The 21,937-nt window shown below is 38.2% G+C and overlaps 1 protein-coding gene and 1 pseudogene across 7 annotated transcripts in view; one reads left to right on the top strand and one right to left on the bottom strand.

The window, feature by feature from the left end:
- The window catches only part of LOC144313745 (MAGUK p55 subfamily member 7), a 301,577-nt gene that overhangs the window by 258,298 nt on the left and 21,342 nt on the right, over positions 1-21,937 (bottom strand). The gene's annotated exons all lie outside the window — the stretch shown is intronic.
- On the top strand, positions 395-1,828 carry LOC144313744 (mitochondrial carrier homolog 2 pseudogene; annotated as a pseudogene).

The raw sequence follows: 21,937 nt of genomic DNA, 5'->3' as shown, positions 1-21,937 counted from the left end.
TGCCATAATCGCAGAATTAGAGTGGAAATCAGCAAGATGGACACCAGCCTTGGTCTTGGAGGGTTTTCTAAACAAAAGAGAATTTCAGACTACAAACATCAGTACCCAGAATCTAACTACAGAGCCCAAGCATGAATCTATGCCGTCCCCAACAGCTTGAGCAAACATATGGAAGTGGGAAGCCGAAGACACGTTAGAGAAACTGTTTATTACAGTTGGGATAAAATAAAAGGTATGTGTTGGAATGACAGTGGGAGTTAAGATTAGAAAAGAACAGCCAGACTGAGGAGTTTATATGAGGAAGGTGGCCCAAGAAGGAAAGGGCATGTTCTGAACCGTGTCTGAAAGATTAATTTACTGGAACAACGGTAGAAACACTGTTGATATTCAGAAATCTAAAAATACTGTTCAGTCCGCGGGTGCCATCACGGCGGACGCAGCCAGTCAGGTGCTCCTGGGCCCGGGCCTCACCATCCTGTCCCAGCCGCTCATGTACGTGAAGGTGCTCATCCAGGTGAGATATGAGCCTCTTCCTCCAACAACAGGACGAAATATTTTTGGGCGGCAAGTATGTCAGCTTCCTGGTCTGTTTTGTTATGCTCGGCACATTGCAATCATCGATGGGAAGCGTGGGTTGTTCACAGGCTTAACTCCAAGACTGTGTTCAGGTGTCCTTGGAACTGTGGTCCATGGTAAACTTTTACAGCATTACCAGGAATGTGACAAGGTCGAGGATTTAGGCTCTGGAAATGTACAGAAAGAAGTCACACCTTCCTTCGACCAAGTTATCAAGGAGACAACTCGAGAAATGATGGCCCGTTCTGCTGCTACCCTCATCACACATCCCTTCCACGTGATCACACTGAGATCTATGGTACACTTCATTGGCAGAGAATCCAAGTACTGTGGACTTTATGACTCCATAGTAACCATCTATCGCGAAGAGGGCCTCCTAGGATTTTTTGCGGGTCTTATTCCTCGCCTCCTAGGTGACATCGTTTCTTTGTGGCTCTGTGACTCACTGGCCTACCTCATCAATACCTATGCACTGGACAGTAGGGTTTCTACCATGAGTGAGATGAAGAGTTATTCCCAAGCTGTCACGGGATTTTTTGTCAGTATGTTGACCTATCCCTTTGTGCTTGTCTCTAATCTTATGGCTGTCAACAACTGGGCTTGCTGGTGGATCCCCTCCTTACTCCCCAATATATACTTCTTGGATAGATTGCTGGTGCATGCTACAAAAAGAGGGAAATATGAGCCGAGGAAATAGCTTGTTTTTCCAGAAGGTCCCCCTTTGGGAAGACTTATTGTTGTGACTTGAGAATGTTAATTTGAAGATGTGGGGCAGGGACAGTGACATTTCTATAGTCCCAGATGCACAGAATTATGGGAGAGAAGGTTGATTTCTATACAGTGTGGCGCGCTTTTTTTAATAATCATTTAATCTTGGGAAAATGGAGGTGTTCGATGTCTGCCTTTTTTGTTCTTTTTCCCAGCACTACATAATTTACCACTGATAGTCTCCTTCTGTTATCCTGAAATGGGCCGTTTTTGCTCCAGAGTCCTTATTTAAACAGGGAAGGAAAAAAAAAAGTTGCATTTTACGAGGGGTATAGGCAGGTCGTCATGTGATTTGAATCTTAATTTTAAAGCTTTGTAAAATTGTAAGGCTTTCTCAAGAAAGAAAGAATTCCATAAAACTTAAGAAATATAATAAGGTAAATTACATGGGAGATTATTAATTGCCTTTCTTTAGTAGACCCTAAAGCCTCAGCATCCATCAGAATCTGCCTCCCATTAAATGCTTCTAAGCACGTTTGATTAACCCTGTCTCTCATCCTTCAAAAAAAAAAAAAGAATCTATTGCTATAATGACCCTGGAAAATCTCTCCACTGGGTATCCTCTCCTTCAGTCTCTTACTGCAAAGTAACAAATTGTTGCCAACAACAAAAACAAAGAGAAAATTACAGAGAACAAGCAAGATTTGGAAAGGAAGACATAATGGCTTCCTCCCTCCCACCCAGCGACCACACAAAAGAAATTCTTGTCGTAAAAATATGAGAAGCAAATACTGTAGCAGTGGCCTCTTCTCTAAGAGTGAAGTCTTTGCCAGTCCCTGAATTATATCATTATACAGTTATAAGTGTATATCAGATTTTCTGTACAGATTATCATCTTATAATCTTTTCTTCAGTTTTTAATTGTCATTGTTGTTCTTGCAGAAGGTGAGTAATTTGCTTTTCCTTCCTACCTGGTAATGCACACTGAGATCCACAGGGCACTTAGGATATTGACCACCTCGCATGTCATACTCTCAGGCACGTTAGCATTCACAGGAGAAAAAATACCATTTTAGAGGGAAATAATTTCAACTCAAGCATAAAGCTCCTATTTACTCAGGCCTTTTTAAAGCAGGTTCAAATGCTCTAGGATGAGAAAGCATATGGTTTCACTAATTTAATCCACTGGGATGTTGCCAAATGAGTAAGCACTTAATTTGCTGCTTCTCAGACTTCTCTATCAAAGGAGCAGCGCCCATAATATTAGAGTGAGCATGCAGGGGTCTCCTCTCTCCCTCAGGGTTTAGGAATACAGCCTGAAGCTCATGAGCAGCCTACCTTGAAATGTCTTTGATGTCTCTTACTTTGTCTCAAAAAGTAATGTAAATTTTATATTCTATTCAATATTATCTGCATTTGTTTTAATATAAAAATGTTTTGCATTACCCACTTTTTCCCCCAAAAAAACCCTTCAGTAAAGATGATCTAGGAAAATTGAAAAAAAAAATACTGTTCAGAAGATACTTTCTCTACCAGTTTTATTAGCAGAGGTCATGGGTAAGAAGATAGAAATGAGCAGAGACATCCCGGGAAACACTAAGTGGCCGGAGATGTAGGAAACACCAGCATCACGCACCATGCTGAGGCGCTGACGAAACAGCACTCAGCACCTACACCCCATCAGGAAATGAGGAAAAAGAAGACAAGGGATCCCTGGGTGGCGCAGCGGTTTAGTGCCTGCCTTTAGCCCAGGGCGCGATCCTGGAGACCCGGGATCGGATCCCACGTCAGGCTCCCGGTGCATGGAGCCTGCTTCTCCCTCTGCCTGTGTCTCTGCCTCTCTCTCTCTCTCTCTCTCTCTCTCTCTCTCTCTATCATAAATTAAAAAATAAAAAAATAAAAAAAAAAGAAGACAAGAGATCATCTCCTAAGTTTCCAACAGAGGTACTGAGTTTCTATTGCTACTATTTTTTTTTTAATTTTTATTTATTTATGATAGTCACAGAGAGAGAAAGAGAGAGAGAGGCAGAGACATAGGCAGAGGGAGAAGCAGGCTCCATGCACCAGAAGCCCGATGTGGGATTCGATCCCGGGTCTCCAGGATCATGCCCTGGGCCAAAGGCAGGCGCCAAACCGCTGCGCCACCCAGGGATCCCTCTATTGCTACTATTTTTAAAGACAGGTGCACCTGAGCCAACAGATGAATGATACAAAGATAAACAAGGAGTACTTAAAGGGACAGAATTAGCAGCCCAGGTCACATCAAAAGGCCCTTATACCTAAAAAAATAATTAGCATATTTATTATGAGTCAGCCACTTCCTTTTTGCACTGGGTATACTGTGGTGAACAAAACAGATATGGCCCTTCCTTTCATAGAGCTGCCAAAGCAAAAAGATGGAACACAGAAGTACTCAAATACATGAATAACCAATAAACTACTAACTGTGATAAACACAGTAAAGAAAAAGTGGGTTGGTTAATACTATTTGAAAGAATGAATATGGGAGGGGGACATATCTTACATTGGGTAAACAGGTGTTAAAAAGAAAACCACAGGCCCAATATGGCATCAGTTAGGCCACGACCCAAACTGGGGCTTAGTTCCTAATCTAATGGCAGTCTGAACCTCCCCCAGAAATGCAGGGGGCGTCAGTCAAGAATTTTCCAGGGATGCCTGGGTGGCTCAGTTGGTTAAGTGTCTCTCTTTGGCTCAGGTCAGGATCCCAAAGTCCTGGGATCAAATCCCACATCAGGCTCCTTGCTCAGTAGGGAGTCTGCTTCTTTCCCTCCCTTTGCTTCTCCCCTGTACCCCACCTCAAATAAACAAAATCTCTAAGAAAAATGTTTCTCCAATCAGGCCAATGAGGTTGCCACACAGGCCCTCTCCATCCCACAATGGGAGATGAGGTTATCTGCATGGTAAGAGTCCCCCTATCCTTCCCCCTAAGGGAAAACTGTCTTGCCTAGAACCACCCTTTTCCCTTGCTGATAACTTTCTTGCCCCACTTAAAAAAAAACCTCCCATTTTGTAGAACTCAGAGCTCCCCTCTTCTTGCTAGGAGGGATACTGCCCAATACTCGAATCATTTAATCAAGCCAATTAGATCCTCAAATTTACCTGAATATTGTTTTTTTTAACAGAGGGAAGTTACTCTAAGAAGGTGAAATTAAACAGACCTGAATTAAAGGGGTATGGAGGGGACAATCAAGTGAGAGAGGAGCGCATTCTAGCAGAAGGTCCATCATGAGCTGAGGTTCTCAGGAAGAGCCCAGGGTACTGAAAGGACAGTGTGGCTGAAACATAATGAGCCACAGAGAAATTGTGATAAAATTTGAAAGGAAATGTAGGCAGGAGTTAGATCATACAGCACCTTGTAAGCCATTTTATTGTCTGTATTTTTTACATTTTATTGTCTGTATTTTTCCATTTTATTGTCTAAAAGGCACTTGCAAAAACAATTGGGAAAAGGTTAGGGCATAATATTTCAGACTCACACTATTCTTCCTTATTACAAATAATAGGGAGCAAATTCATCTCTGATTACATTTTGCTTTTGCTCAAGAGTGAGGACTTTCTTTTCCTATAATTACTGGGACTTCTTTATGCGTTTTGATCACCTTTAATTATCAACTCATGACTCATAAAGCATTCAAGCTGTCAAAACAACAACAAAAGAAACCTATTGCAAATGCAATAATTTTTTCAACTCCCAGACTGATAGGTCTTAAATAGTAATGTCAAAAGTGTTCCCTAATAATGAACCATATTATAACTAATCTACTTAATAAGAACACAAAAGTAATGCTTCCATTCAGACAATATTTAAATATGGAAGGGCAATATGACATAAGAAACTGGTGTATGAAAATGAGGTTGAGGGGTGCCTGGATAGCTCAGTCAGTTAGGCATCTGCCTTTGGCTCAGGTCATGATACTGGGGTCCTGGGACTGAGCCTTAGCAGGGAACTCTCTCTCTCTCCCTCTCTCTCTCCTCCTACTTATGCTGTCATGCTCTTTCTCCATCAAATAAATAAAATCTTAAAAACAAAAAAAGAGATTGAATTGTTACAAATTAACTATGAAAGCTTATGATTTACTCTTACCAGAATCAAGATTTTCTTAGTAACAAAAAAATAGTACTACTAACAAAAAGAATTGTTCAAAGCACCTCACCCCTATAAACTCATTCAATCTCATAACAACCCTATCCAATACTTAATATAGGTTTATCCCTAATTTATAGATAAGAAGATTTAGAGAGATGGTTTAAGTAGCTTGCCCAAGGTGGCTCAGCCCAGAGTTTTAACCACTGGACACAATACCTCCCAATAATGTGCCACTCTCATTCCAGAGCTTCCCTGAGAGGTCGGATTTCAGCTGGTTTCCTGGATCCATTCTTGGAAGCAGGATATTATTCCCATGAGCCCAATTTGTGCCACAAGAAAACAAAGAAGACTAAGAACTAAGCTACTACAGGAAGAAAATGTAAGCACTCTCTGATCTTTATTTCCACAACTATCCTGTATTTAACAATGAGAGCAACAACAGCCATTTACTGAGCATCTCTTATTTGCTACACCAGTTATCATAGGAACCTCATTTGATATTCGTCACGAGCTATTATTAGTTCACATATATAGAAAATGAGATTAAGAAGTTCAGCAACTCTATTCTAAAGTTCCTCTTCTGCTTCTACCACACACTGTCTATAGGTCAAGACAGTTTCGCTGGAGCAGCAGAATCCATGGAATCAGGGATTATATAAATATCACTGCTTTTGTATAAAACCTTGTTCATCTGAATTAGGAGCTTTGTCAGAGGGAAAAAAAACTTGCCCTGCTGTTCTCATTCCAATCTCTAGCATTAATAATGGAAAAAGGGAACCAACTAGGTTTGCTACTCCCTTCCCAAGAAAGCTCCAAGACAATAGTTGTTCAATGCCATGTCCTCAACACCCAAAAAGGGGCTGGACTTCAGTAAGAGCTCAATCAATTGTGGTTGACTTTAACTGAATTTCATGAGTCTGGCTTATGTGAGATCAACTTGGGCCTAAGTCCTCCTCCTCTTTAGGATGCTAACGAACCAGGACACCTAAGCAAAAAGGTGAATCCATGCCATTTATAACAAAATCACCATCAACATAAAACCATGAATTATCCACAGAGGTTGGTCTGCAAAGTTTAACTATTTCAAAGATAAAACTAGTAAGTAGTGCTTCAAATTGAAAAAAATAATAATAATAAGATCACTGTATTTCAAAACTTTGATTCAAAGTGCGTAAGACTGAAGTATTCAAAAAGGATGGAATACCAGAAAAGAAGGAGACAGGAGTTAGGACTCTGGGAATCTGGACTCTGGGATTTTCCTAGTAACAGCAACATGGCCACAGTCAGCCCTATAATCCCCAGGCCCGATTTTCCCACAGGAAGGCTAAAGAGAGGAATTTGATGATCTCCTAGATCCAGAACAACTTCTCCGTCCAATGACTCAAAGCTGGGAGATGCCACTAGACTTTGAGATGGCCAGTTAGGAGGGTGACAAGCTTCAAGAATAAGGAGGTGTTTGAGCTAGTCCTGGAGGGACCTGACAACCTCAATATGCATGAGGATGAAGTTAAGGCCCATCTTAGCAGCTAAAAGAATCACTGACTATACTTTCATTTGGCAAAAAGTCATGAATTTCTCCTCCAATGCTACATTTACCAGGTATATATGGCGATCATCACAATACACAGGTAACCCAGCAGTCCAGGCTTTAAAAATGAAGTTCAAAAAAAAAAAAAAAAAAAAGGAAAAAAAGAAGTTCAAGGGATGCCTGGGTGTCTCAGCATTTGAACGTCTGCCTTTGGCTCAGGGTATGATCCCAGAGTCCCGGGACTGAGTCCCACATAGGGTCCCACATAGGGACTGAACCCTATATAGGGCTTCCTATAGAGAGCCTGCTTCTCCCTCTGCCTGTGTCTCTGCCTCTCTCTGTGTCTCTCATGAATAAATAAATAAAATCTTTTTTAAAAATTGTAATAAAATAAATAAATAATGAAGTTCAAAAACCATTCTTTTAATTTAAAAGAGAAAAAGAAACACCAAGAGTAGCACCTACACTTTCCTTCCTAGATTGAGGGGAATTGGGCAGATACTTCACAATCCTGTTTATAGGACCCTCTTCACATGAATACACTTCATTCTGTTTTTCTTAGACGTTCAAGAGGAAATGAAAGCATTCACTGTAAAAGATGTATAAAAATATCAAATGACAAGTTAGAAATGTCTCTGAGGAATTTATCAGATAATACCAGCTGTACTGTTTGGGTTGCTGTTTTTGAGAAAGAGTTATAAAGCTTGAGAGTTGTTTGGAAGACCATAGTCCTTTGAAATCACTACATGTTACTTTTCCTCTAGTGACATTCAAGGACACCAAGGATCTCCTTGTGGGACTGCCCCCAACAATTTGTTTTTTGGATATTTTCGTACAACAGTAAGTGAAACAGCTGGCTGAATCAGTAGAACTGAACTCAGTAATTAAAGGCAGGATCATTTTACCTTGTCATGCAAGGTAATGCAATTGGCATGTTTAATTTTTTAAAGAATTAAAATATTTCACAAAATGAATCAAAATATTTCACAAAATGAATCACAGACCTAAATGGAAAATGCAAAACTATAAAACTCCTAGAAAACAAGAGAAACTCTAGATGACCTTGGGCATGGTGATCCCTTTTTAGATACAATCCAGAAGCACAATCCATGCAGAAAATAACTGATGAAGTGGATTTCATTAAAATTGAAAAGTTCTATTCTGCAAAAGACAGTATCAACAGACAAGACAAGCCACAGGCTAGGAGAAAATACTTACAAAAGACACAGTTGATAAAGATGTTAGTATACAAAAAAACTTTTTTTTTGGTGGGGGGAGCACCTGGGTGGCTCAGTAGGTTAATTGTCTGCCTTAAGTTCCCATCAGGGTCTCAGGGTCCTAGGATCAAGCCTCTCATCGGGCTTCCTGCTCAGCAGGGAGCTACTTCTCCCACTGCCCCCTGCTTGTGCTCCCACTCTCTCTCTCAAATAAATAATATCTTTAAAAATAAATAAAATTTTTTAAAAAGATTTTAAGTGATCTCTACACCCAATGTGGGACTCAAACTTACAACCCAAGATCAAAAGCTTCATGTTCCACTGACTGAGCCAGTCAGGCGTCCCCCAAAAAATTCTTAAAACAGACCATCTGATAAAAATTGGGCCAAAGAGTTTAAGAGACTTCTCACCAAAGAAGATATACAGATGACAAAAAAGGCCTATCAACAGAGATCTCCACATCATGTCATTAGGGAAATGCAATTAAATAACAATGAGGTACCATGACCTGCTCATATGAATTGCCAAAATCTGGAACACCAACACCATGAAATCCTGGTGAGAACATAGAGCAACAAACATTCTCACTCATTGCTGGTAGGAATGCCAAACAGTACAACCACTCTGGAAGACAGTTTGGCAGCTTCTTAAAAAACACAGTCATTACACCATCCAGCAATCATGCTCATTGGTATTTACCCAAAGGAGTTAAAAACTTATGTTCACACAAAAACCTGCATGTGGATATTTGTAGCAGTTTTATTCATAACTCTCAAAACCTTAAAGTGACCAAGATGTCCTTCAGTAGGTAAATGGATTAATAAATTCTGTACATCTACACAATGGATTATTCACCACTAAAAGGAAATGAGGTATCAAGCTACGAAAACACATGGAGAAAACTTTTTTAAGATTTATCCATTTATTTTAGAGACAGAGCAAGCGAGCACAAGTGGAAGGGCAGAGGAAGAGAGAATCTCAAGCAGGCTCCCCACTGAGCATGCAGACCCCAATGTAGGGCTTGATCCCACAGCACGTCATGACCTGAGCCAAAACCAAGAGTCGGATGCTTAACCAACTATACCACCCAGGAACCCCCACATGGAGGAAACTTAATGCATATTACTAAAGGGAGGAAACCAATCTGAGTAGACTACATACTGCAGAATTCCATTATAGGACATCCTAAAAGAGGCAAAACTATGAACACGGTAAAACTATGATTACAAGGTTTAGGAGTGAAGCAATAGTAGGTGGAACACAAAGGATTTTTAGAGCAGTGAGAATACTCTGTATGATGCCATGATGATGTGTACATGTCACTATACATTTGTCTAAACCCACAGAATAAGCAACATCAAGAGTGAACTATAAAAACAAACTATGGGCTTCAGGTGATTATGATGTGTCACTGTTGGTGCCTCAACTGTAACAATGTACCAGTCAGGGGGGATGTTTGTAACACAGGTCCCTATGGATGTGTGGGGGGGGTTAGGGAGTCTATGGGACACTCTATATCTTCCCCCTCAATTTTGCTGTGAACCTGAAACTGCTCTAAAATAAAGTCTTACAAATGTTTTAAACTGCATGTGCTTAATTCCAAAAAACAGAAGGAAGCTCACATATATGATTTCTAAGAAAAATAATTAATCAAGATTTGAAATACACCTTTCCTATTTGCAGAAGTACTGACTATTTTTCTGGAACGAACAGAGAAACTTGAGGAATATGTTGTTTAAGGACAGGTGACAGTCACAGGCCACGGAACCCATGTGCTTTCACTGAGAAGGAAAAATATTAAGTGATGGGGCTAGAGGATCTATAACACCTCTAGAGTATGTCCTGAGTTGACCATGACAACACCTGCTAATATCACAGCAACTAACAATTCAGTAAAAGTCTGTTGGTATGTCAATAAAACATGATATAAGGAGGCTGTCCTTTTGCTAATCTGACTTGATCCAAAAGTATATTTAAAACTAATATAATGTATTATAGGAGTGCCTCCTTTAGGCACTCCTCCCTAAATATTGCTTTTCTTCAAACAAGACTTTGATAAATCTTGGATGGCAGGGAGCTTGTTTGTTCTCCCTAGGGACATGCCAGAGTCATTGGACAAATACAAATCCACCTGCCTTAACAGGAAGTCTAGGAGCAGAGCTAAGATTTTTCTGTAAAGCTGAGGAGCATTACAAGAATGCAGACTTGAATAAAAAGCCAGCCCACTGCAGCTTTGGGGAAGCTGAAATAGGCAAGGTCAAGATTCTCCTCTAAAAATTAGGCAGACTAATGGATGATCAAGATGCCACTGTTTTAGGACAGAGAGCCTGACCTTGAGCATCTATGTCAGAAAAAGGCCAGAGGTAGAAATAACCAGACATTTCCAGCCAACCTGCACATTCACAACATAGATCAGTGCCTCTTCCTCTTACACAAACCAAGGAAAATTGCTTGTTTAATAAAATAGACTCCAAAACGTGCTATTTACACAGATGTATCTAAGGTGGGCACTTTTTCTGCATGTAGTTTACTATTAAGGTTTTATTTATATCTATACATATATTAAATGTGTGTGTATATTTATATACACATGTGTATGTGAATGTAAGAAACAGATAATGTAAGGTATTAATAGATTCTCAAATAATGAAAATAAGTGATATATTTTGGAAATGTTATTTACACCATTTAACAGTTGGAAACATCTTCTAGAAAATAAGTTCATTCCAGGAGCTACTACTGATGCATAATCCTTAGATACAGGAAAATCCCTCCCTTAGCTAGATATGACCTTTTCATTCACCGAGTTTTCATAAAGATTTGCTTGGATTTTAATTTCTTATACACTCTTTTCAAAATACCTACGTTTTTGTTTTTTTGCTTTTTAGGAGAGAATGAGAAGGAAAAAGGACACATGGATGAGAATGCCTAGAAAAACACTGTTGCTTCCTTTTTTTAAATGTAATATACTACTTATTAATTCTTACTCATCTATTACTATATCCTACAAAAAAATATTTCTAAAGTCAACTGAATGGAACAACCACAATGTCATTTTATATCATTAACAAAATTATACTCTATCATTCAGAACTGAAGGACAAGGAATACCTGGGTGGCTCAGTCAGTTAAGCATCTACCTTTGGCTCAGGTCAAGATCCCAGGGTCCTGGGACTGAACCCTGCATCGGGCTCCCTGTTCAGTGGGGAGTCTATTTCTCCTTCTCCCTCTGCCTCTCTCTCATGAATAAAAAATTTTAAATATTAAAAAAAAAAAGGGCTGCCCAGGTGGCTTGATGGTTTAGCACCACCTTGGGCCCAGGTTGTGATCCTGAAGACCTGGGATTGAGTCCAACATCAGGCTTGCTGCATGGAGCCTACTTCTCCCTCTGCCTGTGTCTCTGTCTCTGTCTCTCTCTCTCTCTCTCTCTCTCTGTATCTCTCATGAATAAATAAATAAAATCTTTTTAAAAAATCTTAAAAAAAAAAAAAAGCACTGAAGGAAGAGTCTCTCACACAAGTGAAAATTAAAGGAGTTCCTCACCAGTAAACCAACCTTACAGAAAATGTGCAAAAGTTTTAAGTGGAAAAGAAAAAAGGCTATAACTAGAAATAAGAAAATTAAGGGGAAAAAACCTCCCCAGTAGAGGCAAATATATATAAAGGCAGTGAATGCGCTACTTAAAAAGCTACTTTGAGGACGCCTGGGTGGCTCAGCAGTTGAGAGTTCACCTTCGGCTCAGGGCATGATCCCGGGTCCTAGGATTGAGTACCACGTTGGACCCCTCACAGGGAGCCTTCTCCTTCTCCATATGTCTCTGCCTCTCTGTGTCTCTCATAAACAAATAAATAAAATCTTAAAAAAAAAAAGCTACTATGAAGGTGAAATGAGAAAAATACTAAAGTCAACTATAACTGCATCATGTGGTTAAGGGTTGTAAAAAAGATGTAAAATGATGTCAAGAACATAAAATGTATATGAGGGAGTAAAAACTTTTAGGACTTTTAGAATACATTCAAACTTTAGCAATTAGAGACTTAAAATAGACTGATATATATACTGATATATAGATATAGATATAAAACTCAGAGTAACCACAAACCAAAAACCTATAAATGATATGCCAAAAATAAAGATAAAGGAACCCACAATAACAATAAAGAAAAGCAGCAGACCACAAAGGAAGAGAGCAGAAGGCAACACAGAGAAGAAAAACCACAAAAACCTACAAAAAAACTACAAAAACCACCAGAAAACAATGAACAGAATGGCAGTAAGGGCATCTTTCCCAATAATTACTTGAAGTGGGAATGCTCTGATCATAAGACAGCAAGTGACTGAATAATCTAAGAGCCATCTTTATGCTGCCTAAAGACACACAAAACCTGAAAGACACACAAAACCTGAAAGTGAAAGGAAGGGAAAAATATCCTATGCAAATGAAAACAAAAAGCAGGAGTAGCAAATACTCTAATCAGACAAAATAGACTTAAAAACAAAGATCGGAACAAAAGGCAAAGACGGGCATTCTAAGAAGAGGATACATTTGTGAATATATGTGCACCCAATAGAGGAGCACTTACTATATATAAAGGGAATATGAACAGACATAAAGGGAGAAATCAACAGCAATGCAATAACTGTAGGGGACTTTAAGACCCCACTTATATCAATGGATAGATAATCCAGACAGAAAACCAACAAGGAAACATTGACCTTAAAAGACATGTTAGGCCAGATGGACTTAACAGATAATTACAGAACATTCCGTCCAAAGGCAGAATACACATTCCTCTCTAGTGCTCATGGAACATTCTCCAAGATAGAACACATGTTAGGCAACAAAATGAGTTTTAATAAATTCAAGAGGTTGAAAACATATCAAGCATCTTTTCTGACTACAATAGCATGGAACTAGAAAGCAATTACAAATAGAAAACTGCAAAAAAAAATACATAAATACATGAAAATGAATAACATGCTGCTAAACAACCAAAGGGTCAACTAAGAAATCAAAGAAGAAATAAAAAAAAAAAAAATACCTTGAGACAAATGAAAATGGAAATACAACATACCAAAATCTATGGACCCTGCAAAACTAGTCATGAGAGGGAAGTTTATAGCAATACAGGCCACCACCAAGAAACAAGATATATTTCATATAAACAGTCCAAGTTCATACCTAAAGAACTAGGGGGTGGAGGAAAACCCAAAGCTAGTAGAAGGAAATAATAAAGATCACAGTGGAAATAAATGAAATAGAACTTTAAAAAATTAGAAAAGATCAATGAAACTAAAAGCTGGTTCTTTGAAAAGATAAAATTTGATAAACCTGTAGCCAGAATCCTCAAGAAAAAATGGACATGGTTCTAATACAATCAAAAACCAAAGAAGGGAAATTATGACTGACAACAAATACAAAAGATCCTAAGAGATTACTACAATTGCAAGTCAACAAATTGGAAAAACCAGAAGTGGATAAATTCCTAGAAACACACAGCCTTCTAAGACTGAATCATGAAAAAAAAAATAGAAAATATGAATAGACTAATTATAAGTAATAAAACTGAACCAGCAATTAAAAAAAAAAGTCAAGGACCAGATGAATTCTACCAAACAATTAAAGAAGTGTTAGTACCTATCTTCCTCAATTACTCCAAAAAAAGTAAACAGGAAGGAATGCTTTCAAAGTCCGTTTATGAGGCCAGCACTACCTTGATACCAAAACCAGGAAAAGACAACACAAAAGAAGAAAAGTATAGGCCAATAACCTTATGAATATAGATGCAAAAATCCTCAATAAAACATTAGCAAACTAAATCCAAAAATACATTAAAGGGATCATAAGCCATGATAAAATGGGATTTATTCCAGAGATGGTTCAATACCCACAAGTCAATCAACATGACACACATTAACAAAATAAAGGATAAAAATCATATGATCATCTCAATAAATATAGAAAAAGCTTTTGACAAAATTCAACATCTATTTCTGACAAAAGTTCTCAAGAAAGCATATGCAGAGGGAATATATCTCAACATAATAAAGGCCATATATGACAAACCCATAGTTATCATCATACTCAATGAAAAAGCTTTTTCTCTAAGATTAGGAACAAGATGCTCACTCTTACCACTTGTATTCAAATATGGTAGGAAATCCTAGCCACAGCAAATAGGCAAGAAAAAGAAACAGAGGGATCCCTGGGTGGCGCAGCGGTTTGGCGCCTGCCTTTGGCTCAGGGCGCGATCCTGGAGACCCGGGATCGAATCCCACGTCGGGCTCCCGGTGCATGGAGCCTGCTTCTCCCTCTGCCTGTGTCTCTGCCTCTCTCTCTCTCTCTCTCTCTCTCTGTGACTATCATAAATAAATAAAAATTAAAAAAAAAAATATATATATATTTAAAAAAAAAAAAAAAAAAAAAAAAAGAAAAAGAAACAGAGGCATCCAAATTGGTAAGGAGGAGTAAAAGTGTCACTATTTACGGTGACACACTATATATATTGAAAATTAGATGCCACCAAAGAAACTATTAAAACTAAACTAACAAATGAATTCAGTTAAATCACGGGATATAAAAACTAATATACAAAAATCAGTTGCACTTCTATAACTAATAACCTATCAGAGAAATTAAGAAAACAATCCCATTTATAATTGCATCAAGAGTAAAATCCCTAGGATGAAGGGGTAGGTGAAAGACCTATACTCTGAAAACTATAGGACAGTTATGACAGAAACTGAAGACACAAATATGTAAAAGAAAGATGTATCACCCTCATGCATTGGAAGAACTACTATTGTTAAAATGTCCATACAGCAGACCCTAAAATAGTCCAAGCTGGAGGTATCTCACTCCCTGATTTCAAACTATACAACAAAGCTACACTGATCAAAACAGTATGGTACCAAAACAAAAAACAGATACAGAGACCAATGGGACAGAATAGAGACCACAAAAACAAACAAATGCATGTACGGCCAATTAACCTATAATAAGAAAAGGCAAGAATATAAAAAGGGGGAAAGACGGTCTCTTCAATAAATGGTGCTGGGAAAACTGTACGGCCACACGCAAAAGAATGAAACTCAACTACTACCTTATACCATAAACAGAAATTAAGTCAAAATGGATTAAAAGATATGAATGTAAGACCTGAAACCATAAAACTCCTAGAAGGGAACAGACAGACTCTTTGGTATTGGTCATAGTGACACTTTTTTTTGGATCAGTCTCCCTGGGCAAGAACAAAAAAAGCTAAAACAAACAGGATTACATCAAACTAAAAATCTTATGCATAGCAAAGGAAACACCAAATGAAAAGGCAACCTACTGAATAGTGGGAGAAGATGGTTGCAAATCATACAGCCAAAATATAAAAAGAACTTACAGAACTCAATAGCAAAACAAAACAACAATCTGATTAAAAAATGAGGCACAGGACTCTTTCCCAAAGACAACTTACAGATGGCCAGCAGGAACTTGAAAAGATGCTCAATATCATGAATCACAAGGGAAATGCAAATCAAAACTAGATGAGAGGTGCCTGGGTGGCTTAGTTGATTAAGTGTGTGCTTTCTGCTCATGTCTTGGTCTGGAGTCCCAGGATGGAGTCCTGATGGAGTCCCGCATGGGGTCCCCTGCTTAGTGGGGGGTTCATTTCTCCCTCTACCCTTCACACTGCTCATTGCTCTCTTTCTCGCTCTCAAATAAATAAATTTTTAAAAAATCTTTACAAAATTTTAAAAACTACAATGAGGTATTACCTCACACTGGTCAGATGGGTTAGTATCAAAACTAAAATAAGATTTGGTGAGATGTGGAGAAAAGGGAACACTCAAACCGTTAGGGAGAATGTAAACTGGTGTAGTTACTATGGGAAACAGTAATGGAGGTTCCTGGAAAAATTAAAAGTAGAACTACCACATGATCCAGCAATTTTACTTCTGGGCATTTATCTAAAGAAAACAAAAACACCAATTCAAAGAGATCTATGCAATCCTATGATCCATGTGGCACTATTTATAATAGCCGTGATATGGAAGCAACTGAATTACAATGATAGATGAATAAAGAAGCTGTGGTGTCCATCTGTATGTATGTGTGTGTGTATATATATATACATATATATATATATATATACATACACTGGAATATTACTCAGCCCTAAAAAATAATGAAATCTTGATTTTGTGACAATATGGAGGGACCTCGACAGTATTATGCTAAGTGAAATAATCAGAAAGACAAATACTGTGTGATTTATCTTACATATGTAAACTAAAAACAAACAAAACAGAGACTTAAAAAATACAGGGAACAGAGTATAGAGGAGGTAGGGACTAAAGGGGCAGGTGAAATAGATGAAGGGATTAAGAGGTACAAGCTTCCAGTTATAAAATAAATTAGTTATGGGGATATAATGTTCAACATAAAGAATACTGTCAATATTACAATAACTTTCAGGTACCTCGATGGCTCAGTAGGTTAAGCGTCTACCTTTGGCTCAGGTCATAATCCCAGGGTCCTGGGGATTGAGTCCCATAACAGACTCCCTGTTCAGCTTGAATGCTCTCGGCTCTCTCTCAAATAAATAAAATCTTAAAAAAATACATTATAACAACTTCCTTTGGTAACAGATGTTAACTAGACTTATCATGGAGACCATTTTGCAATGAATCAAAATACCAAACCACCATGATGTACATCTGAAACTGAGAGGATATTGTATATCAATTATACTTCAATCTTTAAAAGCTAATCTATTTTTACCACATAATTATGTATAAAAATCTATTTTTATTTATTTATATAATGATTTAATATATTGACAAAGAATTCACTTTCACTAGTGGAAAAAAAAATTATCTGGTATTAGTGGTTCAAAAGAAGTCTTGCATGGTCTAAATCTAAAAGAGACTGGTAAATTGATATGTTCTAAGTTAACCAGAAAGTCTTTTCTGTGTCTTCTGGTACAACTGCAAAAGAATTCTACCTCAAAAAAACAAAAACATTCATAGCTGAAGAAAGATTAAAAGTATTCACATTAGTGTATTCTGTCACATTTCTTAGGTAACCTCTTTACTGATAAAGTAATTAAGTAAATGGAACCACAAAGAAGCAATTACTCAGTAGGACCCCTCCTATGGAAGAGTGTGCTCAATGAAATATGAAAAGTCTTATGCATTCTCACATTCCAATTCACTCACTCACAACTACCTTAGTGCTTAAGGGACAAGTATTCAGAGACTATGAAAGCAAAGAATTTAAATGTCTTCTGTCTACTTTAAGACAAATGGTATCAAGAGTACAATCAAAAAGTGTGAACACAGAAGTTTCTCTCCCCCAGAACACAATTACTCTTTGCATTAACAATTTCAAGTTCTGCATTTGTTAGACCTCACAGATTTTTATTCTCATCCCTGTATATATTATCAAAGCTGCATATATCTCAGAATGTTGATTGGAGAGTACATTTATAGTCACTAAGGCTCCCTAAGGAGTTTATTTTTGACATAAAATATTCTTTAACAATCAAAAGTATTTCACACATTTGACACCAAGGAAACAAGGATACATAAAATCCCATAAAATTTACCAATTTTCTAAACCAGAAGACTCTGGCTCTCAGAATCAACAAAACCAATGAAACTGATTTATAGAACAATCATAGCCATCCAAAGTTTATAGGATGTCTACACCACATAGACTGAAGTGTGACATTCTTCAAATCACTCCTCATGTAGGAGGCTGCGCGGGAAATCTCCTCTCTGCTACCAAAATGTAAAGAAACCTAAACATTTGTGAAAATAAGCTCTCTTCATCACCACTTCCTCCTAGTTTCCCATATGCCTTCAAATTCTACATCATAAATAATCCATAGCCACGGCTACCTTCAATGTTTGTCTTTTAATCACTTCATTCTGCTTTCATTCAATTTCTATGTCCTTTGATGTGAAGGTCCCAAGAGAGAAGTTGGATAATATGCCTCTTTGCATCATCTCAGTGCCCAACACAGTGCCTTTTAATAACAAGCACGCAGTAAATCTTGATATAACAGCTAAAATCTGTATTTAAAAATTTTTAGGTCCAGACTTAGGAGGCATTTTTGAACCTAAAAATGTTGCCATACAAATGTGTCTGTGAGCTGACAATCTCCAGTTCCCTATCCTTACCCCAGACAAGATCATCTTTACTTAATGTGCAGGCACCTCAAACTCAACGTATTTAAAAAAAAACCTATCTTCCTGCTACCTCCTCCAAATGTGATCATCTACCAGCACGTCCTCTCTCAGTGAATGTCGTGATCATCTACCCAGATCTGATTACACAACAGGTTTATACTGTTAAAAGGTTAAACCTGAATACTTAGAGTAGCACAATGTGAAGAACAATAAAATCTGGGTAAAAGATTAAGGCTTTGATAGGATTAAGGATAACAGCCCTGGGGCATCAGTTAAGTCACCTACTCTTGGTTTCCTGCTTAGGTTGTGATCTCAGGGTCCTGGGATCCAGCCTGATACTGGGCTCCCTGCTCAGCAGGAAGAGTCTCCTTGTCTCACTCTCTCTCTGCCTCACCTCCTGCTTGCACACACACTCTAAAATAAATAAACCTTTAAAAAATAATAACAATCCTAATATCTTACAGCACCAGCTGCTGTACTTTATTCACTGATTTAAACCCTACCACAGCCTTATAACCTAAATACTATTATTATGACTGCCTCTGTTTGCCCTATAACCTAAATATGGCTGCCTCGGTTTACCTAGGAGGAAATAGAGTCTCAGAAACATTTACAATTTATACAGGGTCCTACAGCTGGTAAGAAGTAGAACTGGCTTTGAACAAAAAGAGCAACTTCAGAGCCCTTCAAAATTCATGAAGGAGTACTCTTCAAAAATAAAGTAACGCAAGTAAGGTCCTAAAATCTGATTCCAGGGTATAGGGTAAACCAAAGGCTGCTTATTCAGCAAAGCAGCAACTAGAGTAACCTAGGTCAAGGCTGAGCATACTCGGGCTAGAAACACCCAGCATCACCGCAGTACAAGAAATTAGTGCAGCACACAAAATGGTAAGGGTAAAAATCCACTCTAAGAATGAAACACTAAAGACACATGCTGGGAGTCAACTAACTCCACAGTCCCTAATCTTAAATATACAAACCACAGTGGTGCCTTAAACAGGAACTGGGTGTATTTAAAAGTGGAACCTGTTTTTCCACTTCAGATCTTTGAATGAGGTCAAAAGGAGATATCCAAGTGGAAACACCCAAAAGACAGTGTCAATGAGACAAAAGCCCTGTTACAGCAGGGCTGAATATTGCTAATTAAATATTAATTTCATATTTATGTATATCTCTTAAATCAAGGGGACACTGTTTTAATACAGAAAACCAGCAACTGTTACCCTCCCCCCGACAAAAAAAATTGATAACCTACCATTTCCCCACTCAATGACAAGCTCCCAAAGTGGCCCTAGCAACAGCTTTTCTACATATATTCATTCTAGCCAAAAACTCCCTGCCCCCTACTCACGTCCCTTGCAAACTATTCCACACCCAGTGCAACATCTTTGCAGCATCTTTTTGGAACACAAAATATTGAGACTGTCTGCTAAAATGTATATGGAAACTTTAGCCAAAAATTAGGCAACTTATTAATGGGGTAAACTCTTAAAATGCTAACCAATTTAAGGCATACAAACAAGTAAGAATTTGTATTAAGAATCTCTATAAAAAAAAAAAAAGAATCTGTATAAATTGTCAGGGAACCAATGGTGGATTTACATAAGCAGCCAAATACATAAAGAAGACCTCTGCAGACAACACAAATTAAAATTTAAAATGTCATCTGGTAAATAAAAACTTAAAATACAATAAAGAAAAAAGAAATGTCATCTGGTGTCTATATCTACAAACTAGATACCATTAAAATGTGACTTTTTTTTTTAAAGCAAATAACAATGATACATGCAGTATATGATTTAATAATCACTTACCATCCCATATGCCCTTCAAATTACAGGACATTCATATATAAGGCATATTTAGAAAAAGATGGAAGGAATTTGTTACAATTCAAAAAAAAGATGGAAGGATACATAAAAAATCATTATTAGCAACTATTTGTGGGGAGGAAGGGGAAATAGTAGGAAGGAGAATATATACTTCAACTTTATCTACAATATTTCATTTCTTTTGACAAAAAAAAAAATCTGCAACAACTATGCCAAAATGTTCACATCTGTTAATTTTGGTGAAGGCCCTCTGGTATTTTCCTGTTTTCTTTGCTAGTCAATAGTTCTGAAATTTTACCCAAACTGTTTTTTTTTTAAAGGGGGATTGAATTTTTTCACCCAATTAAATTATCACACAGAACATAGCTGACATATCTTGCCTAAATAACTCCAGGGTGAAGAGAGTGAAGTTCACTTCTTCACCAAGCAGCCAACTTCTACTTTGGATTCCTAACATAATTCTTGAAATAGAACGGCCTAATTAGCAACTCTAAACTCTGGTTCAATCCCTGGAAATTTATCTATAGAGTGGGGCTTACCTATGGCCAAGTTCACAGCAGCAGAAACTAGGAGCACAACGTTCAGTAGAAGCAAAGAGGAAGATGCAAGAAGTGAGAGAATTCTGAATAAATCCAATATCCCCCCTCACACCTCAATCATGATCCCCATTCCCTCCTCCAACTCCTTCCTCAAAAGTCAGGGGATCCCTGGGTGGCTCAGCGGTTTGGCGCCTGCCTTTGGCCCAGGGCACGATCCTGGAGTCCCGGGATCGAGTCCCATGGTGGGCTCCCTGCATGGAGCCTGCTTCTCCCTCTGCCTGTGTCTCTGCCATTCTCTCTCTCTCTCTCTCTCTCTCTCTCTATCATAAATAAATAAATAAATCTTAAAAAAAAAAGTCAGCCATCTGCTGAAACATTCTGCAGCATAGTGACTCTTTCTTGTGAACCAGTGAACTAGTCTTTTGGGTTAGCTATTTACTCACTACAGAAATGCACAGCATGTTCTTTAAGAAATCCATGCAAGGGCACATGAGTGGCTCAACTGGTTAAGTGCCCAACTCTTGATTTCAGCTCAGGTCATGATCCCAGGGTAATGAGATTAAGCCTCGCATTGGGCTGAGTGCTCAGCATGGAGTCTACTTAAGATTCTCTCTCTCCCTCTGCCCCTCCTTCCCATGCATGCACACTCTCCTTTCTCTAAAATAAATAGATCTTAAAACACACACACACACACACACACACAGAAATCCTTGCAGTGAATCGATCATTATCATACCACACAGGCAGCAGAGAATAATAGCAGAATCCCTCCACCCTCTAAGACACCTCTACTGATTCTTCCTCCTATCAATGTCTTAGTCTTAAAATGTTCCCACCATCAAATCCAAGAAAACTCCAGTCTAACCTGTGGCTAAATGATTCCTTACAATTATTCCTGTTGTGAGCCCTGGTGAGGAGAACATACAGAGTGAGATCAGGCTACCTGAACAGGCCAAACTCTTAGGCAGATCTGCACTTCCACAGTGTATGCAAACCATAGCAGGCAGGCCTGACTCGGGCTACTCCTAACACAGTGGAGGTTGAAGACAAGGGAACACATACTCACACAGCTTGTATTCCATTTTTCTTTTTTTTTTTTTTAACCAACATGAGATCCAGTTTAGTAACTCCCAGACCCTTTAAACCAAGAGGACAAAAATAAATTTAAGAAGGTAATATTACTGTGTACTCACTCAACACATGCCAGTTTTAGGAACACTAGATATAAAGAAGTAGGACAG

This window comes from Canis aureus, chromosome 5 (genome assembly GCF_053574225.1).
Source record: "Canis aureus isolate CA01 chromosome 5, VMU_Caureus_v.1.0, whole genome shotgun sequence".
In the NCBI taxonomy this organism is placed as follows: Eukaryota; Metazoa; Chordata; class Mammalia; order Carnivora; family Canidae; genus Canis; species Canis aureus.
Note: the sequence above shows the minus strand (reverse complement) of the source record. Positions and strands in the feature narration are given on the sequence as shown.